Source organism: Macrobrachium nipponense, chromosome 41 (assembly GCF_015104395.2).
Source record: "Macrobrachium nipponense isolate FS-2020 chromosome 41, ASM1510439v2, whole genome shotgun sequence".
Classification (NCBI taxonomy): domain Eukaryota; kingdom Metazoa; phylum Arthropoda; class Malacostraca; order Decapoda; family Palaemonidae; genus Macrobrachium; species Macrobrachium nipponense.
In genome coordinates this window covers 55,343,513-55,358,512 of record NC_061102.1, presented here as the reverse complement: position 1 = coordinate 55,358,512, position 15,000 = coordinate 55,343,513, and positions in this window count along the sequence as shown.

The window sequence follows — 15,000 nt, the reverse complement described above, 5'->3', positions numbered from 1 at the left end:
GGACTTCAGCCCTTACAAGATTCTCACTCTTTTTGCGATGACAGTCATTTGGATTTTTGTTCCAGTTTCTTCTAACAAAGGATTAATCTCTTTTAATGTATTTGGCTATCCAGGAACATGAAATAAAGGATGCGGCAGCAGCCCTGGCCTCTCTGAAGGTTATAGCCCGGATTCGGTAATCCATCTGATTTCCTCCAAGTCGTTAGCCATGGCTGTATCTAACTATGTCACTCAGTCTGAAAATGCAAGAAATATAAAATTAAAAATGACTTTATAGAGTCCCGCCACGTGTACCAGGAAGGGCGGGCGAGGCCCGCCACTTGTCCCAGGACAGGTGGGCGAGGCCCGCCTCTTGTCCCTGGACGGATGGGCGAGGCCCGCCACATGTCCCGGGACGGGCGGTTGAGGCCCGCCACGTGTCCCGGGAAGGGCCTGCCACGTGTCCCGGGACGGGTGGGCGGGCCCCACCACATGTCCCGGGATGGGCGGGCAAGGCCCCCCACATATCCTGGGACGGGCGGGCATGGCCCACCAAGTGTCCCTGGACAGGCGGGCGAGGCCCGCCATGTGTCCCGGGATTGGGCTGGCGGCACCCGTCACGTGTCTCAGGACGGGTGGGCGAGGTCCGTCATGTGTCCCGGGATGGGCGGGTGAGGCCCGCCACGCGTCCCGGGACAGGAGGGCAAGGCCCACCACCTGTCCCGGGACGGACAGGCGGGGCCCACCACCTGTCCCGAGACGGCACGTGCCCCGGACCAGTGGGCTGGCTAGGCCCGCCACGTGTCCCGGACGGGCAGGCGAGGCCCTCCACGTGTCCCGAAACAGGTGGGTGAGGCCCGTCACGTATCCCAGGACGGGCGAGGCCCGCCACGTATCCCAAGACGGGCAGGCGAGGACCGCCACATGCCCTGGGACGGGAGGGCAAGGCCCACCACATCTCCCGTGATGGGTGGGTGGGGCCCGACACCCATCCTGGGACAGGCAGGCAGGGCCCGCCATGCATCCAGGGAGGAGCGGGCAAGGCCCACCACGTGTCCCGGGACGGGCAGCCAAGGCCTGCCATGTGTCCCGGGATGGGTGGGCAAGGTCCACGGCTTACTAAATGGACGTAGTCATGGGAAGATTTCAGTTTTATTTCCCATTCTATTCTGTCTCGCAGTAGTATACACGAGCGTTCATGTAACGATGTATATTTTGAGATGTGGAGCCTCACTACAGAACATTCTTCTTGAATACGAATCACTAAGATAAAATGCGAAGTTGGTCTAGTGCTTACCTTTCAGACCACGTTTGTCCTTGCAAAGGTATTCATATATGAAGAGAGAGAGAGAGAGAATAAAAGTAATTTTCTTTGTTTCGTGGCTTTTTTATGTATACTCGCAGATTGTGCTTCACCTGAGGATAAAGGGTTTCATTCTTTAACTAATATAATGGAATAAATAAATACAACAGTTACATCACAGTGCAAAGATTCATTGCTTGCACTAAGTGGCCAAGGTCGCCTGGGTACATTCTTTGTAGAATTTAAAAAAAAACTTATGATTCTTGACAGAAGTAAATAATTATACATTTATATGATTCTGGATGACTTGTAATATTCCCTAATTCCCCCCCCAAAAAAAAAAATCCCCAGCCCCCGCCTCTACCGCCCTTTATTTGGGATATAGAACCGGGCGTGATGGTATGAACCATAGATCTCTCTCTGTATATCCATGGTATGGGCAATTATATAAGTGCTTTTTCTAAAGAATAAGTACACTTGATGCACCTTTCATTAGCCAATAAATGAAACAAATTCGTTATATTCCCTACGAACGTTAACTGATGCTGAACTGACCTTTTTTTATACGTATAGGTAAACCATAAGCTAGAAAAAATCTGTATACAGGACATTTTTTCAAACAATTTCTAGTAGTCCGTACGAATGTTGCGTATGTTCTTTTTATTCTTTTTCCCTTTCTCTTCTCAGTCTTTTCTTCGGTAGCCTTGGTTTGTATTTGTTAAGGTTATTTATTGTTATATGGGGTAATCTTCATCTATGTTGCTTTGTTGTTGTTGAGTTTTTTCTTTTCCTAGGAACTTATTGTTATATTATAGATTACTAACACACTGAACTTCTGCAGATTCTGAAATCAGATTAATTCATTTCCTTTCATTTATCCAGTCTCTCAGGAGTATTTGCATGGATATTGTGATGGGACTCTGGGCAAGTAAACACCACGTTGTTTATCTTACTTATTATTATAACACACACAATTCACTGTCAGTACACTACACAAAATGCACAGGGTACAGAGATTTCACCAACACGACCTTTTCGTCCAGTCCTTCATTCCTAACTGATCTTCTCTCAGATTTAAAGTGAAGTCTGAACCTATCTTTCAATTTGGACTCCCTAATTTCTACTAGGATACACCCTACTTCTTCTTGAGTGGCTTTTTTAACTTCCGGTGCCACCCTATATGAATCTTATTGATTGTTCTAATCTACGGTAACCACCCACTGGAGGTGTCAAAGTTCAGTTTTTCCACTGGAATCAACACTGTTATGTTTTGGCAAAGTTGCTGCTGTGTTTTGTCTCATTTTTCAAATAGCTATGCCTGCAATCTGTTCCTACCACACCTTCTACCTTCTCTTCGCCTCCATCTACCATAACTCTACCAGTAGATTTTCTTAGCTAATTTTCCCTACATAATTATTTTCCCACAGACTTCTTTTTTCATTCCTAACACGAATTGCATTTCCAAATAATACGAATTGCTCTATGTACTTTGGATTTATTTTACAAAGTGACACATATTTATTACGTCCCTCCAAACTGTTATAATGCATTCACATCTGACGTGCTTTAGTCATGTCTTCAATGGATGACAGCACTGAAGGGACGGCCTGTCTGCTGTTCCGTGCGAATTGCATTTTCAAATAATGCGAAGATTTCTAAGCACTTTGGATTTATTTTAACTAAATGATACATATTTATTACGTCCCCTCCAAGCTATAATGCATGCATGTCTGATGGGACGTCAGTCATGTCTTTTTTAATGAATGGATGACGTGCTAGAGGCACGGCGTGACGTCACCCGGGAAAGTGGAAACAAAACAAGATCCTCCACCTCGGTATCAGTGTTGCCGAAGTGCGGAATTTTCGACAGATATCCAAGTTTGTATGCCGATGCGGATTCCACATCTGCATTTTCAGCAGCAATTTCTTCATGGCGCATTCATGTAAATTTATCATATACCTCTATATATATATATATATATATATATATATATATATATATATATATATATATATATCTCATATATATACATGTATATATATATATATGTATAGATATATATATACTATATATATACATGTATATGTATATTATATGTATATGATATATATATATATATATATATATATATATATATATATATATATATATATATATATATATATATAGCAATTGAAACACCAGTAGGGAAGCGCCATCTACATATCAGTAAGGACACCGAGGCCAAAACCCTGAACAGCATTTTGTACAACTTTATTGGGACATGTTTCGAGTGTGCTATCACTCGTTATCAACTTACAAAATTAAAATGAATGACATTATAGTTCTTGCAATCAAATTCACAATAATAAAATGATATGTATAAAAATTATAAGAGTACGTTAAAAGATAACTAATACTTGAAAAAGATTAAAATTAAAAATTGCTAAATGAAACAATTGAGTAGATAAAATAAAATAAATCAGAATGCAAATTTAAGTCACAAAAACGGATGGTACAAAAGAACAGTAAATATACTCAGTCGATATACAAACCAGCAGGATGCAGACTAAAAACACAAAAGTGAGGTAACAGCTACATTTCTAGCCAAGGAAGGCTTTATCTTAACAGAATATAAAACTTCTAAAATGTCGAGGTCTGTAGCAAACTGGGCAGAGGTTAAAATAGAAAAATCATCGATATGTAAAGGGTGTTTCTTAATTGCACTATAACTAGGTCTTGTAAGGTAATTGCTTGTACGAAATGACCTACCAAGGTGCTCAAACATCTCATCCAAGCTGATCTGGTAGTTTTTCCAACGTAAGTGGCATCACAACCACTGCACTGCCATTTACAGATCAGATTGGACCGAAGGCTTGTTGGTATAGGGTCTTTAATTTTAAAGAAATTTCCTAATTTATTTTGTAAAGTAAAATATATTTTGATATCTAGTTGAGGGTAACCAATGGACAAAATAGAAATTAATTGCTTTTTAGATCGTAACTATGAGTTCCAGTAAAAGTTAAAGGTAGATAAATAAAAGGTTTCTTTACGTTAGCAGTAGTTTCAAGTTGTTTTTTACATATAATTTTGAAAGTTGTTTACCAATATATGTATTTACGCAATTCAACGGATAGCCATTGTTTTTCAAGAGTGACCTTCGAAATTCCAATTCCAAAGGCTACTCTTGTGATTATATCAGATCAACACTTAAACACCTTGCGTTTTCGTCCTTTTACAATTATAAACCAGAGACCAAGTATTTACTTAGTACTGACGAGTTTGATATCTTACAAAGTCTAGCTAAAGACACATCCATTGTGGTTACAAAACCCGATAAGGGCAATGGTGTAGTCTTGCTGAATAGAACAGAGTATGTTGATAAAATGATAGACATCCTTAATGATCAAACTAAGTTCCACGTAATTAAGAAAGACCCTTTCAAATGCACTGTGCATTTAGAAGAAAATGTCAATAGAACATTAGACAAACTATATAAATCTGGCTATTTCTCTAAAGAGGTTTTTCATGGCCTTCAAGCGTCCGGGTCTAGACCAGGTCCATCTGTACGGGCTCCCCAAGGTCCACAAGGAAGATTACCCATTGAGACCTATTCTATCAGCTATTGGAACTGCCAACTATAATACCGCAAAGTTTCTTGTTCCCATCCTTGCGCTGTTAACTACAAATGAGTATACCTTAAATGACTCCTTTCATTTTATCAACTGCCTAAGGAACTGTAATTTTGATAATTGTGTTATGGCATCATTTGATGTGAAGTCTCTTTTCACTCAAATTCCACTGGATGAGGCGATTGACATCTGTCTAAATGAGCTGTTTAAAAATAATAATGATACTGTCAACGAGTTCAACAGGTCTCAGTTAAAGGAACTTTTAATCCTAGCTACCAAAGAATGTTATTTTTTGTATAACAGTTTGTTATATAAGCAAATTGATGGTGTAAGTATGGGATCCAGTATAGGACCATCTCTGGCTAATGCTTTTATGTGTTTTATGGAGAAGAAATGGTTAGACGATTACCCTTTAGATTTTAAGCCCTTATTGTACAGGAGGTATGTTGATGATACTTTCTTAATTTTTAAGAGCCGTGACTAGATTTCTCGTTTTTTAGAGTACCTTAATAGTAAGCATATTGAACCAAACAAAAACTTCTTTCAGTTTTCTTCTGAAGATTGAAAAAGAAACCCACAAATTTAATTTGTAACTTGTTTACTTGTAAGTATATATTAATATAGAATTTACATCTGAAGTCAAAGATAGTCATACACTTGCTTTTCTAGATATAAGATGAATTTAATATTCATCTTATATTTCAAGCATATAAAATTTGTTCTAGCTATTTGAATTTAAACGAAGAATTGGAATTTCTAAGGTTACTCTTAAAAAACAATGGCTATCCGTTGAATTACGTAAATACATATATTGCTAAACAACTTTCAAAATTATATGTAAACAAACAACCTGAAACTGCTGCTAACGTAAAGAAACCTGTTATTTATCTACCTTTAACTTTTACTGGAACTCATAGTTACGATCTAAAAAAGCAATTAATTTCTATTATTGTCCATTGGTTACCCTCAGCTAGATATCAAAATATATTTTACTTTACAAAATGAATTAGGAAATTTCTTTAAAATTAAAGACGCTATACCAACAAGCCTTCGGTCCAATCTGATCTATAAATGGCAGTGCAGTGGTTGTGATGCCACTTCCGTTGGAAAAACTACCAGATCAGCTTGGATGAGATGGTTTGAGCACCTTGGTAGGTCATTTCGTACAGGCAATTATCTTACAAGACCTAGTTATAGTGCAATTAGGGAACACAGCGAGGAGTCTGGTCACCCTTTACATATCGATGATTTTTCTATTTTAACCTCTGCCCAGTTTGCTACTGACCTCGACATTTTAGAATTTTTACATTCTGTTAAGATAAATGCTTCCTTGGCTAGAAATGTAGCTGTTACCTCACTTTTGTGTTTTTAGTCTGCATCCTGCTGGTTTGTATATCGACTTAATATATTTACTGTTCTTTTGTACCATCCGTTTTTGTGACTTAAATTTGCATTCTGCTTTATTTTTATTTTATCTACTCAATTGTTTCATTTAGCAATTTTTAATTTTAATTTTTTTAAAGTATTAGTCATCTTTTAACGTACTCTTTTATCATTTTTATACATATTTTATTTAACGTGAATTTGATTGCAAGAACTATAATGTCATTCATTGTAATTTTGTAGGTTGATAACGAGTGATAGTACTACTCGAAACATGTCCCAATAAATCGTTCAAATCCCTATGTGCGAAGTTCATGATCATCATATCGTATGAATAGGTGCAGTAAACAAGCGATCAATTACCTCCACAATCTCCTATAGACATACAGTTTTTATAGCTAGTAGGTAGTACGCTAAACAAGTGCGATACTCAGGGTTTGCAACGAAAGATTTTCAGTGCCAGAATTCTCGCTTTTAATTAATTTGCTATGTCCGGAGTTTCAAAAATATATCTTTGGAGCTTACGTTTCATAGACAATGAAACTTCTAATATTATATATACCTGCATCTCTGCAAAACTCGTAAAGATCAAGTGGCAACCATAAGTATGCGGACTAAGTATTCTATCTTCCCAGATCGCCAATCCATTATCATGCATATGAGTTCATTGTTTTATCCCGTTCGATACTTTATAGTGACCATATACAGCAGATGGCCTATAAATGAAGAAAACATAAGTGGCCATAAATCGCGTGATTATATATCGAATTTTTTCCCCCAGAAAACTGCTATTTTCCAAAGAAGAAACTGAAGTTGAAATTTTTGAAACTCAGGACGACAACGAATTAGTGGATTCATATGATTCACATGATTACATATTAAAAGACTTTTTTTCTGAAGATTACTCATCTTCAGACGAAGCTGATAATGAAAAAAAAAAAAAAACAGTGAAAATGAGCAAGACAGTAGTTGTTATATTGTGTGACACGCAGCCTCAAAATGTTAATAATCATGACGAAGATATCGTCAGATAGTGATGAACACATCAATTCATACAATAGCGTTATATGTGACACACAGCCTCAAAATGTTAATAATGATGCCGAGGAACAGTTCATAATTATATGGTCAAATAGTGACGAACACATCGATTCAGATATTACACATATCAGTGACAGACTCGGATGAAACATTGTTCACAATTAAAAAATTAAATAATTTAGTTAACCGAGTAAGGTGAGAATTTCGTTTTCTTTGTTTTCGTATAGAAGGCCAAAAGTAAACAAGCATCGCTTGAAAAACTTGACTTAGCGCTTGCGGAAACTTAATGCGGATACAACGGAAACACTGTTTAGTCCCGGTTAAGGGGGTAGCCATGTTTGGGAAGTTGTGTATTTTCAGTTAACTTATTTGTGTTTATATCTTGCAATATGGCGTAAGTACTTTTAACCTTTTATGTGTTTAAATTTAGACATTACTGGTTAATATTACCCGGTAGTGATTTGGTCAAATGTTAAGAACATAGCATATTTAACATTAACTGGCATTAGCCCCAGTGCTTCTTAGAGACAAATAATCTCTGGTTAATATCCCTTTGGTAAACATTAGGTTCATTTTGAGGTTCGCTTAAGGATCATTGTAACTCCATTTAGGGTCGATTTTAGGACCATTTTGGTGTTTTTAGGTCCTTTTAGCATTTATTTTAGGCCCATTATGGTGTATGTTTTAGATCCATTTGGTTTTGTTCCAATTTAAAGATTATTTTAAGGTCTATTTTAGGCCCATTTTGGGGATCTATTATAGGCCCAATTTTGGGATCAATTATAGGCTCAATTTGGCAGCTTTCAGGTCCAATTTGGTGTTATTTTAAGTCCAATTTGGAGTTATGTCTATTTTGCTGTGTATTTTAGGTCCAATTTCTGGTCTAATTTAGGTCTATTTTGGAGTAATTTAGGTTTATTTTGGAGTCAAATTTGGGTCTATTTTGGGGTCCATATTAGGTCCATTACCCATTTTGAGGTCTATTTTACGTCCCTTTTGAGCATTTCGGGTCTGTTTCAGGTCCATTTTGAGCATTTTAGGGTTATTGTCCATTTTGGCGTGTATTTTAGCTCCATTTTGGAGTCTGTCCCTGATCCATTTTGGGGGTTAATTTTAGGCTCATTGTAACTCCATTTAGGGTTTATTGTAGGTCCATTGTTTTGTGAATTTCAGGTTCATTTTCTGGTCCATTCTGGTTAATTTTAGCTCTGAGGTAAATTTGGGGTCCACCTTGAGGTTCATTTTAGTTCCATTTTGGGGGTCATTTTTAGGTCCAGTTTTGGTCTGTTATGTCCAATTTGGGGTATATTTTAGGATTATTTTTAATCTATTTTAGATTCATTTTGAGATATATTTTAGGTCCATTTTGTAGTCTTATTTTAGGGTCTATTTTGGGTTAATTTTAGGATCTATTGTAGTTCCAATTTGGCTCTATTTAAGGTTCATTTTAAGGGTCGACTGATGGTCCAATTTGGGGGTTTACTTTAGGAACATTTTGAGGCCCACTTTTAAGTCCGTTTCAGGTCCAATTTGCGGTCAATATTAGGTCCATTTTGTAGTAAGACTTGGGTAGTTTTCTGTTTCAATTTAGATCCAGTTTGAGCTCCACTTTTACATCCATTGTGAGGTCTATTTTAGGTCCAATTCGGTATTTTTAGGAATATCTTGGTGTATTTTAGGCCCGTTTTGATGACTATTGTAGGTCCATTTTGGTGTCTATTTTAGGTCCTGTTTAAAGTTCATTGTAGCGTCTATCTTTGATCCTTTTTAAAGTTCATTTTAGCGTCTAGCTTTGATCCATTTTGGGATCTATTTTAAGGACATTTTAGGTCCAGTTTTAGGTCCATTTCAGGTCCAATTTAAGGTCAATATTGGGTCCATTTTGTGGTTCACTTTTAGGTATATTTTGAGGTAAATTTTAGGTCCATTTTTGTAAATTTTAGGTCCATTTTTGGGTGCATTCTGAGGTTAATTTTAGGTCTGTTTAAGGTCAATTTGTGGTCCACTTTGAGGTCCATTTTAGTCTTTTTGGTGTCATTTTTTGGTACCTGGGTACACCTTTAGGTACATTTTTTGGTCTAATTTCTAGTCCAGTTTTGTTATATTTGGGCATATTTTAGGTCCAATTTGTGGTATGTTTTGGTTCATTTTTGGATCTATTTTAGGGCAATTTTGGGGATTATTTTGTGTCCAGTTTGTGGTTTATTTTAAGTATTTTTCGGTATATTTTTGGTCCAATTTGGGGTTTTATTTTAGGGTCGATTTTGGGTTCATTTTAAAGCCATTTGAGGGTATTGTAGACCCATTTTAGGGTCAAATTTTGGTTCAATTTGGGAGTATATTAGCAACATTTTGAGGTCCACTTTTTGGTCCATTTTGTGGTAAAATATGTAATTTTTTGGTTTATTTTAGGTCCAATTTTGGGTCCACTTTTAGATCCATTTAGAGTCTATTTTAGTTCCATTCTTGGTGTTTTTAGGTTCAATTTGGTGTTTTAAGTCCATTTTGGTGTTTTTAGGTCTATTTTGGTTGATTTTACTCCCGATTTGGTGTCTTGGGTCCATTTTGGTGTCTTATTTTAGGTCCATTTTAGTTCGTTTTAAGGTCTATTTTTGGTACAATTTGGGGTCAATATTAGGTCCATTTTGTGGTTCATTTTAGGTCCAATTTGGGACCCAATTTTAGATCCATTGTGAGATCTATTTATTTCCATTTTGAGTCGATCTTATTCCATATTAATGTTTTTAGGTCTATTTAGGGTTTTTAGGTCCGTTTTTAGGTCTGTTTTAGTCTATTTCAGTTCATTTTAGAGTCTATTTTTGGTCTATTTTGGGGTCTGTTTAAGGCCCATTTTAGGGTTATTTTAGCTTCGTTTGGAGTTATTTTTGGTCCATTTTGGTGTCTGTTTTAGGTCCAATTTGGTGCCTATTTTAGGTCTGTTTTGGGGTTTATTTTAGGTCCATTCATTTCCCATTTTGGTGTCTATTTTAGGTCTATTTGGGTCTATTTTGGGTCTATTTTATGTCCATTTTGAGGTCTATTTTAGGTCCATTTCCCATTTTTGGGTCTATTTTGAGCATTGTTTATTTAGGGTCTGTTTTAGGCCCGTTTTGTGGTACATTTTAGGTCCATTTTGGTGGCTATTTTAGGTCCATTTTGGGGTATATTTTGGTCCAATTATTTCCCATTTTAGGTCTATTTTGAGCATTTTGGCTTTTATTTTAGGTTATTTTGGGGTCTATATTTTATGTCCACCTTGGGGCCGGTCTATTTTAGGTCCATTTGGGAGTCTTTAAATCCAGTTTGTGGTATATTTTAAGTATTTTAGGTCCATTTTGGAGTCTTTAAATCTAGAGTGTGGTATATTTTAAGTATTTTAGGTCCATTTTGGAGTCTTTAAATCCAGTTTGTGGTATATTTTAAGTATTTTAGGTCCATTTTGGAGTCTTTAAATCCCATTTGGGTATTATTACAGTTACAACCATTATGGGAAATTTATTATATTAATATTTTTCCCGAGTGAAGAACGTGATAACAAAACACTTCTTCTCAATACATTATTGTCGCTAATGCATACTTACAGAGAAAAAAAAAAATATTTGAGGTATTGTAGGTCGTGACTTTTTCTAAGTTCAGTGTATATCTTTCTATGGGCACGCGAGGTATCTCTTGTTAGTTTGTATATCTGTTTTCATCTTTCTTGGCTCCTCCCCATTGCGTAATGTGACAATATTTGCTCCTCCCACTAATGTCGCTCCTCCAATCCAAAATACGGGGATCTTTTCAAGTTATTATTGGCTTCCTGCTAGTAATGTCGCTCTTCCAATGAAATTTAAAGGTTTTTTTTCAAGAGTTATCATTGGCTATTTTTTTTCCCTTATAATTTTTTTCGTCTATGACAATGTTCACGCATAATCAAATTATCATTCATTTCTGGCCCCGTTCTTAAGAAATTTTTTGTAGAAACTATCGTAAGGGAAGGCTTGCGGAAATATTGGACGATTCATTTTGTCTCTCGTTCTTATCCCAAGGATCTGTTTTTCGTGCAATAAACCATTGTAACCGATAGTATTTTGTTTTTTTCCTATTTCATTGTGGGAGAAACGCCTGATTGTCTTTTGTTTTCGCTTTAAAACTATAGGTACAATGAAAATACTGAACTCTGATTGGTTACATTTTTCATTATATCCAATCGCCTGCGATTTTGAAAGCTACCGGTCTCTGTACGTTCAGCAGTCTCGTTAAGGCCTCTGCACACAGTCAATAAAATTGACAATAATGCCGAGATTGTCCATCATATTGACCGTGTAGTTTTAAGATTGATTGAGTCATTCAAATGGTTCCGACTTGACGAGGAAAGATTACGGCCGGCTGTGGGTAATATTGATCAATTTTGTCATTTCTACGGTCGCTTTCGTTTCGACAACATGTCTGAGGAGGCGTCTACTCAGAAAGGAAAATCAACGGAACGAGCCTTTATACTCGATTCCACCAGAGTATATAAGGCTTTGCCCTCATTATAGAAGGTGAAGTCAAGCGACTGTAACAACAGGGATAAAAAGAAGACGGAGTGTAAACTTCTGTTAAAGAAATACAGGGAGAAGTTTCCCAAAGCCAAAATGGATGATGTAAAGAAGAAATTCAATGCACTGAGGACCAATTTCCGTAAGGAACTGAAGAAGGTCGACATCTCCAAGAAGTCGGGAGCCGGAACAGAGGAAATTTATACCAACATTTTGGTACTATGTTGAAATGCAGTTCCTCAGCGATCGAGAAACTCCTGCAGAGTCCCTTAACACCATGGCTGGTGAGGATGATTGTCTTGAATCAGAGGAAATTGAAAATGTGAGTACCAATTTCATATATATTTATTTCTCAAGATATTATAATAAAAGTATAGCCCAATAATCAACAAATATTAAGAAAAACGATTTAAATGTTTTGTTCCACTTCTTGTTAAAGTATTAACAATACTTTTTAATACTAACAAAATAGATAAGAAATTTTCCCATAATTTAACCAATGTGTGATTTAACTAACGCTTGTGACTTTGCCAAGGCATAGCACCTTCATTATTGAAATAATCACAGTATTGATCCCTATTCATTTAAGCCACCAATAAAGCTTCGGCTATACAACTATCTTCTGTATTTTGCAAACCATAAATATTATCACTTGAATCAGATTCTTCCATATTTATGTATTCATCATCCAAAATATTTTCTATATTCTTATTTTTTGCCAGATAATTATGTAAATAACTACAGGCTAGCTCAACTATTCTTGCTTTTTTCTGGTGCTACATTAATACGCTTTCGGAAGTACTTCAAATTGAGATGTCAAAATGCCAAAACACATTTTCTATTATTCGTCTTGCACGACTCAATCTACAGTGAAAACTTCTTGTTGCTCATCTAATTCAGACAGTGAATAGGGTTTCATTAAGTAGCCTGACATCGGATAATCATTATCTGTCACAAATATGAAGGGCAGTTCTTTATCACTGTTTGGCAAGAACCGAGGTTTAGGGATGCGTAGATGGCCTTCATTGAACGTCCTTCCAAATTGAGATACGGCGAACACACCACCGTCAGATACTCTGCCATTGACACCAACATCCGCCATCAACAACTCATAGTTTGCATTAGCAATTGCCATCATGACGATGCTGAAAATCTTCTTATAATTAAAGTAAAACAAACCAGAATTCGCTGTTTTCTTGATCTCCACATGTTTTGAATCTATGGCCCCAAGGCAGTTAGGAAAATTCCATCTTTCATAGAATTCATTGGCTACTACTTTCCACTCATACGGCGATTTTGGTAGCTGAAACAAAGTGTAATATATTATTGTTAGTTTATAACTCCATGATACATGTTAAATTTTGCTATTCATTTTATTTATATAAATGCAAATTGTGTGGAGGTATGCAAATATAGTACACCGTTGGCATTAGCTATAATTATTATTATCAGCTAGGCGGCAATTCCCAACTGGTAGAGGAAAATGCTATAAAACTGAGGACACCAGCAGGGAATCCAGTCCCAAGAAGAAATACGAGAAATAAAGAAGAAAAGTTAGCAAATGAAAAAGTCTGCGGGTACAAATGAGCGTCCCCACTTTTTCGGGAAATCTTAAGAAATATGGGAGAAAATAGCTACTTTTCATCACTCAAACATAAAACTGAACATAAGTGCGACATAGTTCCTATATATATATGATATTAGCGACCTTATTATTTATATATATATATATATATATATATATATATATATATATTATTATTATATATATATATAATATATATATGTATTATATGTATTATTTGTTTTCTATTACATGCTGTTTGTTCTGCTCCTGGATTCTCCGGTAAAAAGAGGAAGACAGGAGCTGGTGTCTCTTGCTTGCAAACGCCTTCGAGAGAGAGACGATCATGAAAAAGTTGAATCTGCTTGGGCCTGTGAATTAAGGAATATTAGCCCTATGCAGACTGTGTACGCAAAGAAAGCTATCAATGATATTCTTTTCGAAGCTCGACTGGGTGCACTACACCGAAATTCAGTTTTTAATGGACCATCCCTTGAGACCAACAGTAAAGCTAAAACTATTAAAGTTTCCAACTCTGCCCCTGATAATAACCAATACCATTACTTTCCTTTAATTAAAGTAGCTCCAAATGTCCAAGCACAATCTGAGTCAAATGTCATTTTCATCTTGCATTTCATCATTTCAACCCTAGGATTACTTAATGCTATATTACTGGGCAACAACGTTAATTAAAGCTTTGTAAGTATCTATGATGATTTGGCCAATGGACTGTGTAGATATAGCAAAATCAATTTCAGGTGTTCAAAACAAATTCCAGTGATAAGATAACGTAAGGTCACAGGTAAACGCTGACTAACTGGGATGGCTCCTCTCTTATTTGTGCTGTTTCATCATTAATGGTGTCACCATGTCCAATAAATTCATCAAAGATATCATCCTGTCCATCCTCATATAGTTTTTAAAATCACTTGGTGCACTGAAATAAGTTCGTTGCGTAAACTTTCCTGGCTAAATAAGTTCCTTTGTTTATACAACTCTCATCCAAAGCTGCATTTTCTTTTTCTTGGGCCATCACAAAACAACAATGCCACAGACAAGCAGGCCATATCTGTATCAGAGAGCATGTTTTCCCTGTAACTATCAGGCGAGAAGTGAAGGTTTTGACAATGTTATTGGGCTGTGTGTGGCCAACTATATAATATTGAACCAATCTTATTGACGTCAAAATAATATTGACCTTATGTGGAGGCCTTTACTTAGCTGTCATGGCTCCTCCAGCGCAGGTGTCCAATTTATGTCGCTATTCTTATTTTGAGGTGATCGCTCGATTTCATGGAAGTTATAATGGTACGCCTGAGGTTGTGAATAGGTTTCTTAGAGAGCATTCAGTATTACCCATAAGTGTTAAGTGTGCTAAATGTTTTATACACAAATACGCCGAGGAGGAGCTGCTCCATCATTTTTTCATTACAGCCAGCCAATTGTATCCTCCACAGTCTGAGGCACAACATGTTCCCATAGGCATAGATCATTTACAAGAGGCTCAACCACAACCTTCCACGTCTTCATCGTCAGGTTCCATTTAAGGTAAGAAGTGACTAAGCAAAATATATATTTAAATTTAGCCCGGGGTA